At 34.0% G+C, this 23,757-nt stretch overlaps 1 protein-coding gene across 5 annotated transcripts in view; it reads left to right on the forward strand.

The window, feature by feature from the left end:
• Ccdc91 (coiled-coil domain containing 91) overlaps positions 1 to 23,757 on the forward strand; it is a 321,339-nt gene that overhangs the window by 26,309 nt on the left and 271,273 nt on the right. The window contains exon 2 of one of the 5 annotated variants that reach the window (XM_076852739.1): positions 4,237 to 4,323. The exons of the other annotated variants lie outside the window; for them this stretch is intronic. The gene's annotated coding sequence lies outside the window, so the exon portion shown is untranslated. The remainder of the gene's footprint in view (positions 1 to 4,236; positions 4,324 to 23,757) is intronic. 5 annotated transcript variants of the gene reach the window in all.

Here is a 23,757-nt window from a genome sequence, read left to right on the forward strand (position 1 = left end):
AATTTTTTTGTTACCATATCTAGTACTCCTCTTATATTTCCATGTCTAAATGAATTCTTAGATAGAATTTGCATGTTACCCTAGGCAGTGTTACCTGCTGGTGTTTTGGTTTCATTTGGCTTTGCTTTCTGGTTCTCTTTATTTGTTCAGTGTTCCTGGCCTAGTTTCTAGTGTTCCAAAGCAGCTACCTGCCACTCATTTCCTGCCTTCTTTTGCCTGTCTCCTGGACACTATTCCTTCCTCTATATTTATTCATTCCTCTTTTAAAACTTACCTTTAAATATGTATTTGATATAATGTTTTATTAGAGTATCAAATTCGTGATACTGCCACTATTAATGATGAAGGTACTGATAACAGGGAGTCTTGGTTTTGAAACTGACCATTTTAGGAGTTGTAAACTTACAGATCATTACTATTGTAATGTTAAGCACTTTGAGTAAGATTTTATTCATTTTATTTTGAGAACCAGATTTTAAGCTTTAGATTTTTACTATGAGGAAAAGAAATGTCTTCTTAAGAGAAGTAAAAGTAGTTTCTTAAAACTGTAAAGTTCTCCTTGGAGAAAATGACTTTATCTTGCAACTTAGATCATTAGAGATATGTTTGTGTTGACTTCTTGGTAATTCCAATTCAGGTATTTTTATGGATGATCTTCTAGTCTCATAAAAAGAGCCTAAAGCTGAATTTTTCACTTGTGGAGTGCTTAAATACTCCACAAATCAGTGACCAGAATCATTTCATTTTGTGCCCATGTGGTTTCTGTGGGTGGTTTGTTGTTTTTAAAAAAAACTGTTTCAAAGAAGTGTATTTTTTTTTTCCTGGCAGTCATGTGTATCCTGTGTAAGTATTTTTCATTACTAATAATTTTGAGATGAACCAACTTCAGGTCATAATACAGTTGGCTAAAGTCATCAGGTTTCATCCAGAGACGTCCCATATGATTTTGTGTCTGCTTTGCCAAAATCTGTTAAGCTAAGGTTCCCAGAGGGCATGGTAATGGTTTCCTATCCCATTTTTCACTGTCACCAACCTGTTTTTGGAAATTATTCCTATCTATTTTGTGTAAATCAGCAGTCTTTAAGAGAAATCCAGGAGACTTTTAGGTTTAATTTCTTCTAGGCATATATTCTGGCTTTGGAAGTAGTTCCCCTGCCCCTGCCCCTTTCTCACTCTATATAGAAATTTCCATTTTTGATTGTGAGTTTAATTCCAGTTTTTTCATTGTGATTTGATTTCCATCTTCTTCCTCATTTAGGCTTAGTGGTTAGAAATCTTGTCTTTAATTGAATTTCAAAGTGGTCAGGTTTCTTTTCATTTTCCGTTCAGGTTTCTTTTCATTTTCCGTTCCTCTATCCAGCAGTAAGGGTTTGCATTTGAAGGTATACTGCAACCTTTTAATAATGAATTTGGGTTTAAAGAGAAATTGAATTAAATTTTTGAGTTATTTCAGAAGCTGTAACATCATGCTGTTTACTTTCTGGCCACAGTGAAAGTTTTTGTGAAAGTGAAGTTTTTAGGAAAAAACTTCATGTGTCATCAGCCCATAGTCTTGGAAAAGATCTTTAGAATTTGGCTAGTCCAGAATTACAAGTTAAAATAGTCTACATAAATCTTTCAGTTAACAAGTGAGTGTTATTTCTAATTTAGAATTAATCAGAAATAAACTTAATCAGAAGTAAGATCTCTCAGCTTGAGAGATCACCTCTCCTTACTTGTTAACATAGGAGAAATATGAACCTTAGGTACATTAAGTGACATCTATGATAACACTGTAATTTAGTGGAAGAGTTAGGACTAGAACCTAGTACTTGACTCCAAGTCTAGTGTTCTTTCCCCTATTTTGGGATCTTTTGTCCCTGTTAAAATAAGAATTTAAAGTTAAAAATATAATATGTTTCTGGTTTGAAAATACCCAAACACATTTTATCTTTGCAATAAAATAAAAGTGATGAGAAAAGCTTAGAAATTCTGATAGTATTTCCCCATTTGACCTGTCAAATTGTACTGATAGTCTTTGAGGTTGAAGGAGGAGATTATGTTGCCCTTATTTTGTTCAAGCCTATTTTTCATTGTATTAAAGTAATTTTTAAAAGTTCTCAATCTAGGAAAACTGTGTTGGCTAGGATTGATTGACTTTTAACATTAACCATTTCCTTACTATCTTTCTAATGGATCCCCTCTTATTTAGGTATGTAGCTCTCCTTTCCGTGACTCAGGGAAAGGGGACCTCATTCCACATTCTAAGATTGATTCTTAGAAGTCTAAATAAAATATGATAATTCCCTTTATTTCCTGGTGGAAAGTTTCAAGGATAGGCAGATCACAGTCTTAAAATATTTCTGATGTCTTGCTATTAGTGTATGCATGAAGATACTTGTATAAAAGGCCCAATCTTAAGGAATCAGAGAGAACTTTCAAAGCTCTGACTTGTAGTGCTTAGACCCACTTTTACCTATGGATTTTTTGTTATGAGATACTATTCATATATTTCCTATTATTTAAGCCAGTTTGAATTTGGAATTTTTTTGTTAATTTCCAGATGAAAACGTTATATCTGATGCATCTCAAGATTTTATAGCATTTCTAATCTCTAATATGTTATTACAGCACTTCCATGTAGGATTAGGTTTTAGAAACTAAGTGAATGTGTATTCAAGGAAGAGGAAAGATAGAAACTAGTAGAATCTTTTAAAAGATTCATAAAGTCATAACTCATAAGGCATTATAAACCACATTTTGACTTACCTTTTGGCCTTGTAGCTTCACTGAACTTATTTCTCTCTTTTTCAAAACTGATGAGCTCATAAATCCAAATGATCCTCATCTGATTCCTCATTTTTGTTGATTCTATTAGACCTATTTCTGTCTTTGTACACTTGTTCTTTATTATTGCCTGGAAATAATTCTCTCCTTCCTCATTTATTTCCTTTATTATTTTTCTTTTTTGTTGAGTAAAGCTTGAAGTATGCAACTGGTATTATAGGATACTTACAGATAATAAAATGGTTACAGTAGTAGATTAATATATCAATCATCTCACATACTCATTTGTAACAATAGCAGCTAAAATCTAAAATTTCTAACACAGTGCAATTAATTTAGTTCTTTTGTTGTATATTAGATCATAGTTTATCCTATACATCACTTGTTTATCCTATATATCTTTAGTTTTGTATCCTTTGAACTGTATCTCCCAATTACCTCTTTCCTCCTGTCTTGTAGTATCTATTTCATTCTCTGTCTCTGTTTATATGTACTTTTTAAAAATTAAGAACATGAAGAGAGAGGCTACAGAATGGGAGAAAATCTTTACCACCTATATCTTACTAGAGCATTAATCTCACAAATTCTTCACAGCAAAGGAAAAAACAAAATGAAAAGGCAAACTATGAACTGATAAAATATAATTACAAACCATATGACTGATAAGGGGTTAATATCCTAAATTCATGAAGAACTAGTATAACTCAATAGCAGAAAAACAAATAATCTCATGAAAAAGAGGGAGAAAGAACCTGAACAGTGATTTCTCCACAGAAGAATAAGATGGAAGTACTCAGTATCAATAATCATCAAGAAAACTAAAATTAAAGCCACTACAAAATACCATCTCAGCCTGTAAAAATGATTGTTATAACAAAGACAAGAAATATCAAGAGCATGGAGAAAAGGGAACCCTCGTACACTGTTGTGGAGAATGTAGATTGGTATAGCCATTGTGTAAAACAGTGTGGAAGTTCATAAAGAAATTAAAAATAGAATTTCCATATGATTCAGCAATCCATTTCTGAGTATATACCTAAAGGAGATGAAATTATCACCTTATTATAAAATATCTTTCTATATTTCTGATCATTCCTTTTAAATTTCTTTTATTGATGTATTTTCCTCTATCTATACATCCCTTTAATATTAATGATGTTGTATGGTTTTACTCTTAGCCTAATTTTAAAAAATTACTTTTTTTATTTAGAATGGTTTTATATTTGCAGAAAATAATTTGTGATGATTTGGATAGATTTGAGCAGAATTAGTCAGGCATTTTGTAGATTGCTGTTTAGTCAAAATTGGTTTGATGCTTTTTTCAAGATTAGATTGAAGTTATGGGGTTGGAGGAAGACGCAGAGGTAAAGTGCCATTTCATCACATTGTTTCTGAGTATATACTATTAATATGACATACTTACTATTAATGTTGACTCTGATCTTTTGACTGAGGTGTTTTTTTTATCAGGCTTTTCCATTGGGAAGTTGTTCCTCTTTTCCTCTATAATATGTTGTACTCTTTGGAAAGAAGTCACTACTGATACCACACTTAGAGGTGAGAAGTTATTTTCTACTTTCTTGAGGGTGAAGAAGCTACATAAATTATTAGGATTTTCTGCATGAAAAATATATCTATTAATTTCCATTTGTTTTTTATTTGTGAAGATTTACAGATATTTATTTTATTTACTTGGTTTAAAATTTTTTAAATTACTTTTTAAATATGACAATGAAATGCATTATAATTTTTATTACATATATAGAGCACAATTTTTCATATTTCTGGTTGTATACAAAGTATATTCACACCAATTTGTGCCTTCATACATGTACTTTGGATAATAATGTCCCTCACATTCCACCTTCATTTCTAACCCCCTCCCTTACCCTCCCACCTCTCTGCCTTGTCTAGAGTTCCTATATTCTTCCAGTGCTCCCTCTCCCTACCCTACTATGAATCAGCCTCCTTATATCAGTGAAAACATTCTACATTTGTTTTCTTTGGTGTTGGCTAACTTCAGTTAGCTTTATCTTTTCCCGTGCCATCCATTTACCTGCAAATGCCATGATTTTATTCTCTTTAATTACTGAGTAATATTCCATTGTGTATATATGCCACATTTTTTTTTTTATCCATTCATCTATTGAAGGGCATCTATGTTGGTTCCACAGTTTAGCTACTGTGAATTGTGCTGCTGTAAACATTGATGTGGCTGTGTCCCTGTAGTATGCTGTTCTTAAGTCCTTTGGGTATAGACCGAGGAGAGGGACAGCTGGGTCAAATGGTGGTTTCATTCCTAGATTTCCAAGGAATCTCCATACTGCTTTCCATATTGGCTGCACCAATTTGCAGTCCCACCAGTAGTGTATGAGTGTACCTTTTTCCCCACATCCTTGCCAAAATTTATTGTTGTTTGTCTTCATAATAGCTGCCATTCTGACTGGAGTAAGATGAAATCTTAGAGTAGTTTTGATTTGCATTCTCTAATTGCTAGAGATGATGAGCATTTTTTTTCATATATTTGTTGATTCATTGTATATACTCTTCTGAGAAGTGTCTGTTTAGGTCCTTGGCCTGTTTGTTGATTGGGTTATTTGTTTCTTTGGTGTTTATTTAGCTTTTTGAGTTCTTTATATACCCTAGAGATTAGTGCTCTATCTGATGTGTGAGGGGTATAGATTTGCTCCTAAGATGTAGACTACCTCTATTCACCTTTCTCTATTCACCTCACAGACTGTATTTTTTGCTGAGAAGAAACTTTTTAGTTTGAGTCCAGCCTATTTATTGATTCCTGATTTTAAATCTTGTGCTATAGGAGTCTTATTCAAGAAGTAGGGGCCTAATTCCACATGATGGAGATTAGAGCCTACTTTTTCTTCCCTTAGTTGCAGGTTTTCTGGTTTCTAGGTCCTTAATCCACTTTGAGTTGAGTTTTGTGCATGGTGAGAGATAGGGGTTTAATTTCATTATGTTGCATACGGATTTCCAGTTTTCCCAGCACCATTTGTTGAAGAGGCTATCTTTTCTCCAATGTATGTTTTTGGCACTTTTGTCTAACATAAGATAATTGTAGTTTGGTGGTTTACTTCTGTGTCCTCTATTCTGTACCATTGGTTTACTTGTCTGTTTTGGTGCCAATACCATGCTGTTTTTGTTTCTATTGCTCTGTAGTATAGTTTAAGATCTGGTATAGTGATGCCACCTGCTTCATTTTTCCTGCTAAGGATTGCTTTAGCCTATTCTGGGTCTCTTATTTTTCCAGATGAATCTCATGACTGCTCTTTCTATTTCTATGAGGAATGCCATTGGGATTTTGATCGGAATTGCATTAAATCTATATAGTGTTTTTGTTAGGATGGTTATTTTGATAATATTAATTCTGCCTATCTAAGAGCAAGGTAGATATTTCCATCTTCTAAGGTCTTCTTTGACTTCTTTCTTTAGGGTTCTGTAATTTTCATTATGTAGATCTTTTACCTGTTTTGTTAAGTTTATTCCCAAGTATTTTATTTTATTTTTATTTTTTTGAGGCTATTGTAAATAGGGTTGTTTTCCTCATTTCCCTTCCTGGGATTTTCTTGGTTAGTAGACTTGTGATGGCATCTACTATTGATCTATTTAAATTGTATATCATCCTGATTCAATCTGGGCAAATTATATGACTCTAGAAATTTGTCGATGCCTTCGATATTTTCTATTTTATTGGAGTACAGGTTTTCAAAATAATTTCTAATGATCTTTTGTATTTCTGTGGGTCTCTTGTGATATTTCCTTTTTCATCATGTATGTTAGTGATTTGAGTTTCTCCTTCTCTTCCTTAGCATGGCTAAGGGTCTGTAAGTTTTATTTATTTTTTCAAAGAACCAACTTTTTGTTCTGTCAGGTTTTTCAGTTGTTTCTTTTGTTTCAATTTCCTTGATTTCAGCTCTGATTTTAATTATTTCCTGTCTTCTACTGCTTTTGGTGTTAATTTGTTCTTCTTTTTGTAGGGTTTTGAGATGTAGTGTTAAGTCATTTATATTGACTTTTTTTTTCTTTTAAGGAATGAAATCCATTCAATGAACTTTCCTCTTAGAACTGCTTTCATAGTGTCTCAGAGATTTCAATATGTTGTATCTGTGTTCTCGTTCACCTCTAAAAACTTTGTATCTTCTCCTTGATGTCTTCTGTAACCCATTGTTCATTCAGTAGCATATTATTTAGTTTCCAGGTGTTAGAGTGGATTTTATTTCTTATTTTATCATAGATTTCTAATTTCATTCCATTATGATCTGATAGAATGCAGGGTAGTATCTCTACATTTTTATATTTGCTAAGAGTTGCTTTGTGGCATGGTATATGGTCTATTTTAGAGAAGGATCCATGTGCTGCTGAGAAGAAAGTATATTCTCTCGTTGAAGGTTGGAATATTCTATTTATGTCAGTTAAATCTTAAGTTATTGATTGTATTATTATTGAGTTCTGTAATTTCTTTGTTCAGCTTTTGTTTGGAAGATCTATCTAGTGGTGAGAGAGGTGTGTTAAAGTTACCCAAAATTATTGTGTTGTGATCTGTTTGACTCTAGAACTTGAGAATAGTTTGTTTGATGAATATAGCTGATCCATTGTTTGGGGCCTATATATGTATAGTTGTTCAGTCTTATTGGTGCATGGTTCCCTTGAGCAGTATATAGTATCCTCCTTTATTCTTTTTGATTGACTTTACCTTGAAGTCTACTTTTTTTTTTTTTTGATATGAAGAGGGAAACTCCTGCTTGCTTCTGCAGTCCATGTGAGTGGTATACTTTTTCACAACCCCTTCAGTCTGTGGATGTATTTTTCTATGAGATGAGTGTTTTGGAGGCAGCATATTGTTGTGTCTTTTTTTTTGATCCAATCTGCTAGTCCATTTCTTTTGATTGGTGAGTTTAGGCCATTAACATTCAGGGTTATTATTGAGACATGATTTGTATTCTCATCCATTTTTATTTATTTTTGGCATTTAACATGACTTGGTTTCTCCTCTGATTAGATTTTCCTTTAGTGTACCTCCTTCTGCTGATTTTCATCATTGGTTTTCATTTTCTCTTCGTGGAATATTTTGCTGAGGATATTCTTTATTGCAGGCTTTCTAGTTGTAAATTCTTTTAACTTTTGTTTATCATGGAAAGTTTTTATTTCATCATGAAATCTAAAGCTTAGTTTTGCTGGATATAAGATTCTTGGTTGTCATCCATATTCTTTCAGAGCTTGGTATATGTTGTTCCACAGCCTCCTGGCTTTGAGGGTCTGGGTTGAAAAATCTGCTCATTTACAAATTGGTGTCCCCCTGTATGTGATCTGATTCCTCTCTCTTGCGGCTTTTAATATTCTATCCTTATTCTATATGCAAGGCATTTTCATTATAATCTTCCTTGGCGTAGATCTGTTGTACTGGTTTAAATTTTTAATTGCTGATATATATTGATGAATTTTAAAAATTTAATTGATATATTTTTTAAAATACATAACAGCAGAATGCATTACAATTCTTTTTACACATATATAGCACAATTTTTCATATCTTTGTATATAAAGTATGTTCACACCAATTCATGTCTTTATATATGTACTTTTTTCTGCATTGCATGTCTTCATACATGTACTTTCGATAATGATGTCCATCACATTCCACCATCCTTGCTAATCCCCTGCCTCCTCCCTTTCTCTCCCACCCCTCTTCCCTATCTAGAATTCATCTATTCCTTCCATGTTCCCCCTCTCTACCCCACTGAGTCAGCCTCTTTATATCAGAGAAAACATTATGTTAGCACTTCTCTACACTTCTCTTTTGAACTCTGCCTCTTTCTAGTCAACTTCCTATTAAACCTTTTCCTTTTTGGTCTTTCTTTTATTGAAACCTTTATTTCAATGTGTCTATATTGACTAAACTGTATGTATTATACCCCATCTACTCCATTTTATGTGCTTCATTTCACCTAGATTTCCTTTTATTGTCCACTCATTTAAGCTACAAAATGAATGGGATTCTTAAGGTTTCCTTTTCTTAGTCCCATTTCTTAAGTAGCTCAACTTGTATGATTGCATTTTTCTGTTGCATTGATTTCCATAAAACTACCCTATTCTGCTTTCACACCATCATTCACATTACCTTATAGCCATTTCCCCAAAATACATGTCACCTATTCAAAGTACTTATCTCACTCCTTCTCAGAGTCTTATAGTGATGTCTATCACTGCCACTAATGCAGGTGTGATTTTAGGAAATTACTTGATCTCTCTCTAGACTAAATTTCTCTATTGAAAAAGACGATATGATGTTAGGAATCATTCAGGAATTAAAAATGATAGTGTTTTGATGTTTTAGATATGTGTCTGGTAAAAAGTTATTTATAGTTATTATATACTATAAAAAGTGATTATTTTTATTATTCAGTGGGTCAAATTCCTTAGCATGACCATTTTTAATATAGTTGGTAAGCCAGTCTAGTAGCTTTATGGGTATTCTTCTACCGTAGGTACCTTATTATCTAAAAATCCAACATTATTTGTGGTATTTTGGGCTTGTTATACTATGTATAACTGACCCTGCAGATCTGAATGCCCTTATCTTTCTTGCATAACAGGAAAATTAGCTGTTAATTTTTCTGTATTCAAATTAGATATCCTCATCCATGCAGAGTAAATCATCATTGTTCTCTATTGTCATTGTGTCATGTTCATAGACATGTTGTGTTTACCATAACTTGCAAGCCTTTCTTTCCATTAAACTGTGATCTCCAAGGAGATAATAGCTAAATTTAATTTTTCACTGTAACACTTGCTCTTAATGTTCCCTCAGTTAATATTTGTTATATAGATTACCTCAAAATGCAGAAATCTTGTCTAAGTATCCTTTTTAATGGTTATCAGGCTTGTGCTTCAACCTGACCAGAAGTGGGAAATATAGTTGGATATGTAGTACTGACTTCTGAACAGGTCTAAATCTTAGAAAGTAATTTTTGTACAGATTTGAAATCTGCCCATTTTAAGCTTTTCTTTGTCTAAGATCCAGAGCCATAAAGGGTTAGTTTGTGTATTCAGCATATTTATAAGTACTTGAACACCAAATATACGTTAAACATAGTTTAGAAATGTTTTAGTTATACATGTAAAAAACCTGAAACCTGTTATCTAGAGAAAAACTAATTTGATTATTAACATTGGTTATTTCTAGATTTTTAATTATTATTTTATCAGAAATACATTTTTCAGAATGCAATCTCAGTATGGGTATATTTATCTATACATATACATATGCATGTAGTGGTAGGTATATCAAGAAAGACAGAAATAGAGCACTTTTCAAAGGATAATACAAAAATAAATGTATTTTATTTCACATGTTGTGGTATTTTTTTTTTTCATCTTCTGATGGATTATTTTATACAGCCCCCTTCTCCTAGGGAGATGTATATACACCATTTTAAAGGCCGCCTATGTAAATAATCAAACTGTATTATGTACAGGGTTGGAAAATGTCTTGGGGATTATTGAAGACTTTCAGATACCTCTAATAGTTCTACATTTTTCTTTGCTTCTTTCTCTGATAGCTTCACTCTTTCTAACTGGCTTCTCTTTGTGATAAGAACCTTGCCTCCTTTTGGCTTTAGGCTAATTTATTAACTCTATATTTGTTTACTGAAGAAATTATGAATAGAGTACATATTCTGTGCCACTCACGGTTCTAGGTGCTGGAGATATAGCAGTGAGTATTAAAAAGAAGTAATTAAAGGGATAAGTGATTTGCAGAGAATTAGAATGATGCAACAGTAAATATTTTCCTGCTTTTGAGAAAAGCCTTTGTCCAAAGGGTTCATTAATGCTGGGATCTGAATCACATGAAATAGCCAGCCATGCAAATATTAGGAGGCAAGAACATTCCAGGGACTAGCTCAGGCAAGATTTCTGAAGTGGGACTTAACTTGCATGTTTGAGGAAGTAAAATAAAGCACTTGAGTTGAGAGCTTAGTAGATGAGGAGAGTTTTGTGATCAAAAAGAAATGGGGCTTTCCCTCTTTTGTCTCTAGTTTGGAAACATCCCAGGGAAGGGATGATTGATCCAGATTGAGTCAATTTCCTATTCGTTGGATTAATTATTATGACTGGGCACATGTTTTATTTTTATTTTGCTCAGGCTGTGTTGATTGCCTGGGCTTAAGGCTAGAAGGTTGGGGGAAAGGATGTTGGGTTGGCAAATAAAGAGATGCCACTTACTGTAGGCTTTGTGGGACTAGAGCTTTTCATTAAGTCAACTAACAGTTTTATCTTAACATATGTATTTTTACTTTTCTTTGGTAACTTTTTTACCAAGGCTAAACTTTTCATTCTTTTTTGAAATGAATCTTTAACCACACGTATTACTTTAACATTGCATGGTAGTAGAGAGGGCGAGAAGTGGAAAGATGGACATATCAGTGCACCCTATGTACATATCCAGTCCATTCCCTGATTATATCCCATTCACATATAAAAGATAAATATGTCACTTGGGATCATTCTGTAATTTATTTCCTAAATCAGGGAAATTGGCTAGTATATTATAGAAAGTTCTTCTTAAATTCAAAAAGCTTTCTCTGCCTAAGTGAGAAAACTGTGTTAACCCTTAATGTTTCACTCTTCAAATATTCTGGTTAAGGATGTTTGGTGGAATAGTTTTGCTTATTGGCTTTTCATAGTATTTAAAACTTTGATTCATTATGTTAGTGAAGACATGCAGTTTGAATTCTGTATAGCAGTGGGTGCATAGTATTAATGCATAGTGGTATTCACTATTAGGGACAAAAGTTAATATGAGATTTTGATGTTTCTGAATTGTTGAGGTTGCAGCAATTTGTAGTGCTGTATGACAATCTAAATTCTTAAAGTCACCTGGAATAGGTGTCTGTAAAGAAGCATGAGGCCAGTTTTTGTAAAGAATTGAATATGAATGATATAATTACTAAGTTCTGCAATAATCATAGTATTTGTTATCGTAGTCTTCTTAAGAAATCATGCCATTATGTACTAAACTTACAGTGTTGAGTCCATCGTAAAGCAAGAACTCTTATATTGGAGTGCCAACGTGAGCCTGGATGTGTGAGTACTTAATTTAGATGTTGAAATGTTTATTATGGATGGGACCCTAGACCAGAGGCTCTAAGGGATTCCTAAGAATTAGAGCTCTGTGGTGAATATTTTTGCTACTATTACAGAATTTTAACAAGGCTTTTATTGTGTTGTAACTTTGTATTTTGTACATGTGGATTGTGAGAAATAAACTTGAAATCCTGTCTTCATGGGTTGGAATCTGGTGTGGCTTCACAAGGCAAACAAAATATTTTAGAATTAATGTGCCTGGTAAATTTTTCAATGGACTTTCCATAGGCTCTAAACTTGTGAGGCCAAATAATATATAATTATTTTATAGTTGCAGACAGATTCCTGTAAACTTACATTTGGTTTCTTAACTTATGGTAGGAAATTCAATAACTGATTAGGCAAACAACTAACGAAATATCTTTGTACATCCTCAGTACAGCTTGTTCCTGTTCACTTGTAACAAGTTGTTTGGGGAAGAAATCTGAGATTGCATGCCAAGACTTGATATTCTAAAAGTCTGGTGGGTTTTTTCATGTTTTTGGAATGGCAGGTGTATTTCAAGTTCTAGAATATCTTGATTTTTTAAAAAAATATTTTCTGTGTAATAAGTGAGTAATTTTTGAACAGTCCTTAAATGAGGATGTGTATGTTTTATTCTTTCCATTCTTCTAACTTATTTGGGAATTTTAGGATATTTTAGGATATGTTAGGTTGATCAAATTTAGGAAAGTCTAGGTGAATTTATTGTCTTTAAGCTTACATAATTCTTATTTATATGAGTGGCTGGAGATCTCATATGTAATTTCAGGTCTACATCTGATTTTATGTTAAGTGAATTGGTTATAGGCTCAGCTATCTTCAATGGTGATTTTCCCAGCTGTAAATTAGAAACTTGGCATTTAAAACCATGTGGTTTTGTGTAAGTAGAATTCAGATTGTGATGTTTTCTGTCACTTAATAATTCTAACTTTAGAGTTTTGGCTTTTCAAGCAGGATAATTTACTCCAGAAAAGATTGAAATTTGTGACTTTCTATATACTGAGGGGTACACTGAGCTCAATAGTTTGAATCAAACTGATATCTTTTATTAGAATGCACCTATCGAATGTTGACCATTGATTTTCTGTATTTTTTTTTAAATTTTTTTTTTTGGTAGCTGTAGGTAGACAGAATGCCTTTATTTTGTTTATTTTATGTGGTGCTAAGGATCGAACCCAGTGCTTCACACATGCTAGGTAAGCACTCTGCCACTGAGCTATAGCACCAGCCCTCTGTATTTTATTTTTAAAACTATAGAAGACTCTTTGTATTTGCACTTGAAAATTTCTTGGAAATATAAAAATTCAGAGATATTTATGAAATTTTCCTGTATTACTAATAAAAAAGTGAAGAGTGGGGGATAAGTCTAGACAAGCCACTTTTTGCTCTTTTGCTTTCCTTAAAATCTTTTTTTTTTCTTTTCAAATTACTGGTTTGTATTGCAGTTTCAAATTGAAAGGTACCAAAAAGTCTTTTCTGGTAGCCATCACCAGTTTGTTAAGACCTTCTACTAGATTATAAATGTCTTGAGGGTAGGGGTTACTATAAATCTTCTTTATATTTTATTATATTTAACTTCTCACACAATAATTTATATAGACAAAGAATAATGACTTTATCTAATTAAATTAGATTGACTTGAATTAGAGGGGAGGAATTAGATAAATGGAAAAACAGGGTTAACTGGAGGGAAGATAATTGTTTTAGTTTAAATAATCAAGAGTGGTGATGTTTTATTCACCATTGAAACCACTATTATTGACAAGTCAAATGGTAGTATGTGCTTGTTCTGCTACCAACTAGCATTTACCTTTCAGTAAACTGCTCTGTGTGCTAATAAATCCAGTGTTAAAAACCACCATTATTTTGTTTCAGGGGATAAATCTTATGAATTAGTTTTTAGGTTTTTTTTCCCCTCCCACTCCCCCAAATTAAAAAAAAGAACATATATTTTCATATATTATAAAATGTACAGATAAAGGGTATACAGTATGTTGAGTTCTGATAAATAAACCTGTGCATTATACTTGAATCAAAAATAAAACATTATTGTTTCCCCAGAAACTTACCTCATTTATCTTACAGCCAGTCTTTCCCCCACCACTCTATTTCCTGGCATCCTCACTTCTGAGATTAGTTTGCCTGTTGTTGAACTTCATGTAAATTGATTTTTACAACATATATTTTTTTGTAACTCCCAATATATATATTTTTTAATTGTTGTTACTGTGAAATCTTTTTAAATAGTTCAGTGAGAAATGTTAGAGAACATCTGTGGGTAAGAAATCCCTGTAACTGTTATTGTTTGATACAGGGATCCCAAAAGAATCTATATTAAGTGACAATACCTATAATATACTTTTGTGACCTATATGAGTAGTTCTTTTGGAAATTGTGGGCAGCCGCTCAATATTTACTAGGTTCTATTAATCTGGAAATTAAAATAATCATTATATTTATTTTGTCAGAATAGTAATTTGTCCTAATTATTGAACTCTGCTCCAAAAAAGATCAGGATTGGAATGAAGAAATTTCCATTTCTATTCAGTTTTTATCTTCACATTTGGTTTTGATCTTGATTATAGTGAAGAATTCATAAATATATACTTCTGTCACTATAAATTAGCAAGTCTTTGAAACAGGTCACCATTAGTTCATTGGGGGATATAAATCAAGTATATATGGCTCAACTCTTGGTATCATTTTCATTTCTTGTTAAAAAATTTTGATAAAATACATATAAAATGATAATTTTTATCATTTTGAAATACATTGTTCAGTGTCATCAAGTATAATTCTGTTGTGTCACTGTCACCATCATCTATCCATAGAACTTATCTTACAAAACTGAAACTTCATTCTTACTTCTTAGTTTAAAAAAACATTTTACGAGTCAGTCTTTTTTTTTTAATTAGAGCTTTATAGTTATACATAGTAGTTGAGTTCATCCCAACAAATTTATACATGCATGGAAATCAATTTCAGTTCCTGATCCTCCTCTCTTCCCTCCTCGTTTTGCTTCCCATCCTCCCTCTCTTCTCCCATTCTTCTTCCTCTGTTCTATTGGGATTCCTTTTGCTTGTCTATTAATTTGTATTCAAATGGTTCTTTATATTATCCTATCCTTCCCTCCCTCTTTCCTTTATTTTACTCTAGCTTCTGCAGATGAGGAAAAACTTCGACCTTTTGAGCTTCTGAGTTTGGCTAATTTCACTTAGCACAATATTCTCCATTTCCATCCATTTACCAGCAAATGCCACAATTTTAACCTTTTTTATGGCTGAGTAGAACTATATTGTATGTATATGACACAATTTCTTTTTTTAACTTTTTTTTTAGTTGTAGATGGACACAATACTTTTATTTTATTTATTTTTATGTGATAGGGCTGATGATCAAACCTGTTGCCTCATACATGCTAGGCAAGTGCTCAACCACTGAGATATAAAGCCTGCCCTATGCCACAATTTCTTAATCCATTCATCTAATGCTGAGCATCTGGGTTGACTCCATAATTTAGCTATTGTGAATTGTGCTGCTATAAACATTGATGTGCCTGTGTCCCTGTAGTATGCTGTTCTTAAGTCTTTTGGGTATAAACCAAGGAGAGGGATAGCTGGGTCAAATGGTGGTTTCATTCCCAGATTTCCAAGGAATCTCCATACTGCTTTCCATATTGGCTGCACCAATTTGCAGTCTCACCAGCAGTGTATGAGTGTACTTTTTTTCCCCCACATCCTCACCAACACTTACAGTTGTTTGTCTTGATAATAGCTGCCATTCTGACTGGAGTGAGATGAAATCTTAGAGTAGTTTTGATTTCCATTTCTCTAATTGCTAGAAATGATGAGCATTTTTTTCATATATTTGTTGATTGATTGTATATACTCTTCTGAGAAGTGTCTATTTAGATCCTTGACCCATTTATTGACTGGGTTATTTGTTTTCTTCATGTTTAACTTTTTGAGTTCTTTATATACCCTAGAGATTAGTGCTCTATCTGATGTGTGAGGGGTAAAGATTTGCTCCTAAGAGGTAGATTACCTCTATTTACCTCCCTCTATTCACCTCACAGATTGTTTCTTTTGCTGAGAAGAAACTTTTTAGTTTGAGTCCATTCCATTTATTGATTCTTGATTTTAATTCTTGCGCTATAGGAGTCTTATTAAGGAAGCTGGGGCCTAACCCTTCATGATGAAGATCAGGGCCTACTTTTTCTTCTATTAGACACAGAGTCTCTGGTTTAATTCCTAGGTCCTTGATCCACTTTGAGTTGAATTTTGTGCATGGTGAGAGATTGGGGTTTAGTTTCATTTTGTTGCATATAGATTTCCAGTTTTCCCAGCACCATTTGTTGAAGAGGCTATCTTTTCTCCAATGTATGTTTTTGGTACCTTTGTCTAATATAAGATAATTGTAATTTTGTGGGTTATGCTCTGTGTCCTCTATTCTGTACCATTGTTAAGTGAACTAGGTCTGAGTTTCAAGTTTGAGAAGGCAACACTTTAAAATGAACTTCACATTTACAAATGATTTATTTCCTTGATAGATCTTAAGCTGGTTGTAGTGTTATTTTGTGTATAAGTTTGTAACATTTACCTTTGATTTTTAAAAGTTTATTTATTTATTTATTTAGGTATATATGATAGCAGAATGCATTTGATTCATTGTACACAATTGCAGCACAACTTTTCATTTCTCTGCTTTTACACCATGTAGCATTGTACCATATGTGCAGTCATGCACCTACCTAGGGTAATAATGTCCATCACATTCCACCATCATTCCTGACCCCACATCCCTCTCCTCTCTCCCCTTTGTACAATTAAAGTTTCTCCATTTTTCCCATGCTCCCCCACCCTCATTATGGATCAGCATCCTCTTATCAGAGAGATCATTTGGCCTTTGTTTTTTTGGGGGGAATTGGTTTACTTCATTTATCATGATATTCTCCAACTCCATCCATTTATTTGTGGATGCCATAATTTTATTCTTTTTTAATGCTGAGTAATATACCACTGTGTATATGTATCACAGTTTCTTTATCCATTCATCTATTGAAGGGAATCTAGTTTGCTTCCACTGTTTAGCTCTTGTGAATTGAGCTGCTATCATGATTTATGTGGCTGTGTTAATATGCCGATTTTAAGTCCTTTGAGTATAGACTGAGGAGTCGGATAGCTGGGTCAAATGGTGGTTCCATTTCAAGTTTTCTAAGAAATCTCCATACTGCTTTCCATAGTAGTTACACTAATTTGCAGTTCCAACAACAATGTATGAGTGTGCCTTTTCCCCCCACATTAAAGCCAACACTCATTGTTGTTTGTATTCTTGATAGCTGCCATTCTGACTGGCATGAGATGAAATCTTAGAGTAGTTTTGATTTGTATTTTGCTAATTCCTAGAGATGTTGAACATTTTTTTCAGATACTTGTTGATTGATTGTGTATCTTCCTCTGAGAAGTATCTTTTCAGCTTCTTAGCCTATTTATTAACTGAATTGTTTGTTTTTTTGATGTTAAACTTTATGAGTTCTTTATATATCATGGAGATTTGTCCTCTATCTGACGTGCATGTGGCAAAAATTTTTCTTGCAAAATGTAGGCTCTCTCTTCGCCTCATTGATTGTTTCTTTTGCTGAAAAGAGGCTTTTTAGTTTGAATCCATCCCATTTATCAATTCTTGATTTTATTTCTTGTGCTTTAGGAGTCTTGTTAAGGAATTCGGTGCCTAATTCCATGTGATAAAGATTTGGGCCTACTTTTTCCTCTGTTAGGTACAGGGTCTCTGGTCTAATTCCTATTGTGAATGGGGTAGTTTGCCTAATTTCTCTTTCAGAGGATTCATCATTGATGTATAGAAATGCACTTTATTTATGGGTATTGATGTATATTTTGCTACTTTATTGAATTTATTTATTAATTCTAGAAGTCTTCTAGTCCTTGATCCACTTTGAGTTGAGTTTTGTGCATGGTGAGAGAGAGGGATTTATTTTCATTTTGCTGCATATGGATTCCCAGTTTTCCCAGCACCATTTGCTGAAGAAGCTATCTTTTCTCCAATGTATGTTTTCAGCACCTTTGTCTAGTATGAGATAACTGCATTTATGTGGGTTTGTCTCTGCGTCTTCTATTCTGTACCACTGGTGCCAATACCATGCTGTTTTTGTTACCATAGCTTTGTAGTATACATTAAGATCTGGTATTGTGATGCCTCTTTTTTTACTCTTCTTGCTACGGATTGCTTTGGCTATTCTGGGTCTCTTATTTTTCCATATTAATTTCATGATTGCTTTTTCTGTTTGTATAAGGAATGACATTAGGATTTTAATTGGAATTGCATTGAATCTGTATAGCGCTTTGGGTAGTACGATCATTTTGACAATATTAATTTTGCCTATCCAAGAGCATGGGAGATCTTTTCATCTTCTAAGGTCTTCTTCAATTTCTTTCTTTAGTTCTATGTAGTTTTCATTGTAGTGGTCTTTCACATCTTTTGTTAGGTTGATTCCCAAGTATGTATGTATGTATGTATTTATTTATTTGAGGCTATTGTGAATGGGATAGTTTTCCTAATTTCTCTTTCAGAGGATTCATCACTCATGTATAGTAATGCATTTGATTTATGGGTATTGATTTTACATCCTTTGCTGAATTCATTTATTAATTCTAGAAGTTTTCTGGTGGAGTTTTTTGGATCCTCTTAAGTATAGAACCATGTCATCAGCAAATGATGATACTTTGAGATCTTCTTTTCCTATTCATATCCCTTTAATTTCTTTCGTCTATTTGCTCTGGCTAGAATTTCAAGGACTATGTTGAATAGAAGTTGTGAAAGAGGGCATCCCTGTCTTATTCCAGTTTTTAGAGGGAATGTTTCCAATTTTTCCCCATGTAGAATGAGGTTGGCCTTGGGTTTAGCATAGATGGCTTTTATAATGTTGCGGTATGTTTCTTCTATGCCTAGTTTTTCTAGTATTTTGAATGTGAAAGGGTGCTATATTTTGTCAAATGCTTTCTCTGCATCAATTCATATAATCATATGATTTTTATCTTTAAGTTTATTGATGTGATGAATTATATTTATTGATTTCTGTATATTGAACCAACCTTACATCCCTGGAATGAACCTCACTTGATCATGGTGCATTATTTTTTAAATATGTTTCTGAATTCAATTTGCCAGAATTTTATTTAGAATTTTTGCATCAATGTTCATCAGGGATATTGGTCTAAAATTTTCTTTCCTTGATGTGTCTCTGCCTGGTTTTGGTATCAGGATGATACTAGCTTCATAGAATGAGTTTGCAAGATTCCCTCCTTTTCTATTTCATGGAATAATTTGAAGAGTATTGGTATTAATTCTTTTTTGTAGGTCTTATAGAACTCAGCTGTGAATCCGTCTGGTCCCGGGCTTTTCTTGATTGGTAGGCTTTTGATGGAATCTTCTATTTTCTTGCTTGAGGGTTATGGTCATGGCTGCACTGTTCCAAGATGTAGGTAGTTTAGGCCTGGGCTCTGGCATGGGTCTGCCAGTGAGCAGGGCTGCTCCTGGGCTAGGACCTTGGCAGGGTGGTCCTGGGCCAGGTCTTGGGCTCCAGCATGGGTCTGCTAGTTGGCAGGGTGGCCCTGGGCCTAACCTTGGCCTGGGCTCCTGGGCAGGTGGTTGTCCTAGGCCTGAGCCTGGGCTCCAGTGTTGGTCTGCTGGTTGTCTGGGGTGGTCTTGGGCCAGGACCTTGGTGAGGCAGTCCTGGGCCTAACTTTGGCCATGGTTCCCATGGAGGCCTGTGGGACTGATTTACCTTTGATTTTTAAATGTGGTCTCTTCATTTATAAAGATAAAGGACAGTTGGGTGCGGTGGCTCATAACCTGTAATCCCAGCAGCTGGGAGGCTGAGACAGGAGGATTTCCAGTTCAGAGCCAGCCTCAGCAATGAATGGTGAGGCACTAAGCAACTCAGTAAGACCTTGTCTCTAAATCAAAATACAAAATAGGGCTGGGATGTGGCTCAGTGATTTAGTGCCCCTGAGTTCAAACTCCAGTAACCCCACAAAAACATAAAGGAAAATCATATTTTCTCATTAACATTTTTCAATGATACAACTAAATATGATCTTATTTGATGACCAATGAATTACAACTGAAGAAACAGTGAAGAATTTCTGAAATAGTCATTAGAAATAATTTATTTTAGGAGATTTTGCTGTATTTTGGTGTTGGAAGTAAATGTAAGTTTTTTTAAGATCATCAGAATTTACAAAACTTTTGTCATGCTTTGTTAGATGCTGAGAATATATAGATCAAGGAAGTCTGATCAATATATCTTGTTTAATGAATATCAAATGAAAGATGGCAATTTTCATTTGATATTCAAAATTCAAAAAAAAATGAATTGTATTTTGAATATACCAAGAATGAAAATGTTTTTCTCTCTTTAATTGGTACTGGCATCTATTTTCCTGATGTTGCCAAGAGGAATTACTTTCTTTATTCTTATTCTTTTTTTTTTAAATTTGTTCTAATTAGCTAACCAAGAGGAATTACTTTTAAATGTTAATTCTACTATAATTTAAGTGACTCTTTTATTTAGACAAAGACTAATTATTTCCAGTGATTTGTAAAATACGATTCTTGGAAATGACATTAATTTCATATGTACTTTTAATCTTTTACATAATTCATAGAAATTAATTACTTTGTTCACAGCTTTGTTTTCCCTTCAAAGCTGATCATTTTTGTATCTCCTTTTCATCTTCTTCATTTGAATATAGTAGGTATGGTTTTAGAGACATCTTTTCTAGGAAAACATTAGGTAGGAGGAGTATATATATAACTATGCATCAATGGGAAATAAATATTGATGAGTTGGATTTTGTTTGTATGGCTCATATTATATTACAAGTGAGTGAATTATTTTTTTTGTAACTCTAAATAGACCTCTCATTAATAGTTATGTTAATCTCTCCTACCAGTTATGTTAATTTTTTTGAACTGAAATGTGATCGGTAAAATAATGTCTTTATCCTTTGGACCACAACTTAAATATCAGCTTCTCAGTGAGTTTTTTTTTTTTTTTAAAGCAGTTCTTATTTATTTTTTTTTGCCTATCTCAGTCTTTTTTTTTTTTTTTTTTTGGTTTGTTTCCTCTATCACCCATCAGAACTAATAATTGTTTTGTTTACTTATTGTTTGTTAGATATCCTATTAGAAAGACTTTCTGAGTGCAGAAAGAATGGTGTTCCCATTTTATATGAAGAGTGCCATGTATAGTATACATTACATTCTCAATAAGTAAAAATTCTTGGTCTTTTTTATTTACTTATGGTAGAAATTTTTGAGTTTTTTTTTTTTTTGGAGTCAGCCAAGGGCACCAAAACCCTCTTGAATTTTATTGACAAATTGACAAATAGAAATTGTACATTTAAGGCATGTCATGTGATGATTTGTTTTTTTATAAACTGAACACCTCCATCCTTACATAGTTTCTATTTGGGCATAGTTAGAACACCTAACGTCTACAGTCTTACAAAATTACAGTCTAGGATATTTTACATGCTTTGAAGACAGAATATGTAATCTTAAGTACACAGGATATAATAAAGGGGGAAGTTATACATGTATGATGTGTCAGAATGCATTCTGACATGTATAACTAAAACAAAATATTATAATAAAGTGGAAAAGTTATGGAACATGATCAGAATATACAAGAACACTGGAGCATTAAAAGACCAAACCTAAGAATCATTTGGGATAGAAACAAACGTGAAGATGCAAGCTAAAAGCATAAAGAACATTTTAAATGACATAGTTATAGAAAACAAAGATGTTGTGTCCGCCAATAAGTAAAAAATAAATATTAAAAAATTCTCTCTCCCTCTCTCACTCTCTCTTTAAAAAAAAAAAAAAAAGACTGAAACCCCACTGGGCAAACAGGTCCCTTAACTCCACATACAGCATCTAGCATGCTTGGATACAAAATGATATTTCCAAAGGACTTGGGCAGCACTGCCCCTTTGTCCTTGCTGGTTTCACTGCAAATGGGCTCTCTTTAACCTGGGTCTCTGCAGCCCCCGAGTTTTCTTGGCAGACCATCCATGTGGTTGGCATCTCTTAATTCATAGGGTCTTCATTCCAGTTTCAGCTTCACATTTACAACTTCATGAATCAGCCTCCTGAACGTAGCCTGCAGGGAATCCAACCCTGCAACATTTTGCCTTGCTTCCCAGGCATTCCTTTGAAGTCTCAATGGAAGCCTCCATGACCCCTTAACTCAAGTATTTTGAATTCCAGTAGAACCAACATCATATGGAAGACACTAAGGTCTGCTGCCAGCTCCTGCTCCCTGGGATCAGGCCTGCAGAGGCCTCTAAATTACTGCAGGGCTTGAGCGTGTTTAAACACTTCCTAAGCCCCCTGTATTAGCAAGTCATTCCCACAGTCTCAAAGGAATTTCATCTTCTATAGCCTGGAACAGGTAGCAAGTGCAGTCTTACAAAGTCCTGAGATGCCTTATAGGCATCTGTCCTGCTGTCTCTGTGCACAATACTTAGCATCTCATTAAGCACTATAATCTCTCCAACAAGCACACTACCTTGGCCCCAGGTTTACATGCACCATTCTGGCCAAGTGGAAGTTTTTAAACTCCTTTAGCTCTGCTTTCTGATTTTCACAGAACCTGGCTAAACACAACCTACAATATCCATGCCACCAATCAAATGCTATGCTGTCTTAAAATTTTCTCCACAAGATTCATTAGCCCCTTACTTTTAAATTCAGCTTCACACAAATCTCATGGCAACAATAGCCAAGTTCTTTACCAGAATATACCATGAGTATCCCCTAGTCCAATTACCAGTTGAGTCCTAATATCCCTCTGAAATCTCATGTGCAACAGATGCCATTCCTGTTGGAATTCTGGTCTTCTGAACTCCCACCAGAATCACCCATTAAGTTCTGCTTACAATGCTCTACAGCTTTTCCAGTTTGCATCTCTAACTTTTTCAATCTATATCCTGCCAACCATTTCCAAAGGCTTCTGAACTATATGGTCAAGTTAGTCACAGAACAACTCCATTTATTGGTACCAATTTTACTTTCAATCACCTTTTTGTATCACCATAACCAAAACACCCAACAAGAACAACTTGGAGAAGAAAAAGTTTATTTGGCTCATGGCTTCAGAGGTCTCGGTCTCTAGATGACTGATTCCATTCCTCTGGGTCCAAGGTGAGGCAGCACAACATGGGGAAAGGGCCCAGTGGAGAAAAGCTACTCAGCGGATGGCAGGATCAGGAATCAGAGAGAGAGGGAAGGGCTGCAGGAACAACAACCATTACAGGGCATTCCTCCAGTGACCTCTCTTCTCTAGCCATACCTCACTGCTTGCAGTTGCCATCCAGTGAGTCCGGTCTTACTGACGGATTACATACTCTCATAATGTATTCCTTTCATCTCTGAATATCTTTGCATTAACAGAAGCTTTTGGAAACACCTCATATTCAAACCATAACACCCTTTAGCCCTCTGAAACCTATGTTGTAAGGGAACCAAAGTGAAAACTTGACCCAGCTAGGCAGGATAGAGTCTCATTTTTGGTTTATATGGAAGTGAGACTATCTGTACAATACTCATGTGAGCACCATTTTATCAATGAAAAATCATTTGGACCAGATGTTAAACTAAAGGACAAACCTCTGGGTTTCATGTGAGATAAACATACTTGGATTGATTTGGTTTTCTCTATATGGTCTTTAAATTAGTCATTTGATGCTAATTTCCCCAGGAAGTAGGTTATAAATAATTATTACCTTTGTATCACAACTAACCCTGTTGAAGTCTTGTAAAAAA

Source organism: Callospermophilus lateralis, chromosome 4, assembly GCF_048772815.1.
Source record: "Callospermophilus lateralis isolate mCalLat2 chromosome 4, mCalLat2.hap1, whole genome shotgun sequence".
NCBI classification, from domain to species: Eukaryota; Metazoa; Chordata; class Mammalia; order Rodentia; family Sciuridae; genus Callospermophilus; species Callospermophilus lateralis.